The 1933-nt window shown below is 30.6% G+C and overlaps 1 non-coding gene across 1 annotated transcript; it reads left to right on the top strand.

The window, feature by feature from the left end:
• Nucleotides 1-267: 267 nt before the first annotated feature.
• Nucleotides 268-371, top strand: LOC112715371 (small nucleolar RNA R71). Its single transcript, XR_003159661.1, has one exon. It is a non-coding gene; the product is annotated as a small nucleolar RNA R71 (small nucleolar RNA).
• Nucleotides 372-1933: the final 1562 nt, after the last annotated feature.

Raw genomic sequence — 1933 nt, 5'->3', positions numbered from 1 at the left:
TGCTAAGTCAACATTTTATTCTAAGCTAATATGGCATTCAGTGCCTCAATTTCAAGAACTCATTTCCTCTGAGGCATCCCATTATTCACGGAATTCCTCTCAGAAGTGTACATGAACTAGTTATTTGCAACCATGTCAATAAGTTCTTGATCTTCTGTAGGTGTTTTCTTTAGGTGAATGGATCCACCTGTAGAATGGTCCAGTGACATCTTGGAGAATTCAGATAGGCCATAATAGAAAATATCCAAAATGGTCCATTCAGAAAGCATGTCAGAAGGACACCTTTTGGTCATCTGCTTGTATCTTTCCCAAGCTTCATAGAGGGATTCACCATCTTTTTGTTTGAAGGTCTGAACATCCACTCTGAGCTTGCTCAGCTTTTGAGGAGGAAAGAACTTAGCCAAGAAGGCCGCGACCAGCTTATCCCATGAGTCCAGGCTATCTTTAGGTTGTGAATCCAACCATATTCTAGCTCTGTCTCTTACAACAAAGGGGAAAAGCATGAGCCTGTAAACTTCAGGATCTACTCCATTAGCCTTAATAGTCTCACAGATCTGCAAGAACTCAGTTAAAAACTGGTAGAGATCTTCTGATGGAAGTCTATGGAACTTGCAGTTCTGTTGCAGTAGAGCAACTAGTTGAGGTTTCAGCTCAAAGTTATTTGCTCCAATAGCAGGGATTGAGATGCTTCTTCCATCAAACTTGGAAGTAGGTGTAGTATAATCACCAAGCATTCTCCTTGCATTATTATTTTTGGCTGCCATCTCCTCTTCTTTTTCGAAAATTTCAGTAAGGTTGTCTCTGGATTGTTGTAATTTAGCTTCTCTTAATTTCCTCGTTAGAGTCCTTTCAGGTTCAGGATCTGCCTCAACAAAAATGTTCTTGTCCTTGCTCCTGCTCATATGAAAAAGAAGGGAACAGAAAATAATAATAAGGATCGTCTTTACCACAGTAGAGAGATTCTTTTATGTTAGTAGAAGAAGAAAGGAATAGAAAAAGGAAAAAGTAAGAATCCAAACACAAGGGTGAAGATAGGTTCAGATTCTTGAGATGAGGAGAAGTGTTAGTAAATAAATAAATAAATAGAAGAAGATGAGAGAGAGAGAATTCGAAAATTAATTTTGAAAAATAAGCTAGTGATTTTCGAAAATTAAAGGAAGAAATAAAATTAAAATTAAAATTTAAACAATTAGTTAATTAAAAGAATTTTGAAAAAGAGGGAGGTAATTTTCGAAAATTATAGAGCTAAAATTAGTTAGGTGGTTTTGAAAAAGATAAAAAATAAACAAAAGTTAATTGGTTAGTTTGAAAAAGATTTGAAAATCAAATTTGAAAAGATAAGAAGATAAGAAGATATTTTGAAATCAAATTTTTTTGAAAAAGATAAAATTTTGAAAAAGATATGATAAAAAAGATATTTTGAAAAAGAATTGATTTTTAATATTAAAATTTGATTACTTGACTAACAAGAAACTATAAGATATGATTCTAGAATTTAAAGATTGAACCTTTCTTAACAAGAAAGTAACAAACTTCAAATTTTTGAATCAATCACATTAATTGTTAGTAAAGTTTTCAAAACTTTGAAATAAAGATAAGAAAAAGATTTTGAAAATAAATTTTAAAAATTTCAAAAATAATAATAAAAAAATGAAAAAGATTTGATTTTTGAAGAAGATTTTGGAAAGATAAGATTTTTAAATTTGAAAATTTGACTTGACTTGTAAGAAATAGCTAAGTTTTAAAAATTTTGACCAGGTCAACTCAAATTTTTGAAATTTTGAGAGAAATAAGGAATAGATATTTTTTTATTTTTGAATTTTTAATGATGAGAGAGAAAAAAATAAAAAAAATAAAACGTCATTTTTATGTTTTTCTCTTTTCTTTTTGGATCAAAACAAAGAATGCATGCAAGAACACTATGAGTGTCAAG

The sequence above is a fragment of the Arachis hypogaea genome, chromosome 1 (assembly GCF_003086295.3).
Source record: "Arachis hypogaea cultivar Tifrunner chromosome 1, arahy.Tifrunner.gnm2.J5K5, whole genome shotgun sequence".
NCBI lineage: Eukaryota > Viridiplantae > Streptophyta > Magnoliopsida > Fabales > Fabaceae > Arachis > Arachis hypogaea.
This window is presented reverse-complemented; position numbering and strand designations above follow the sequence as displayed.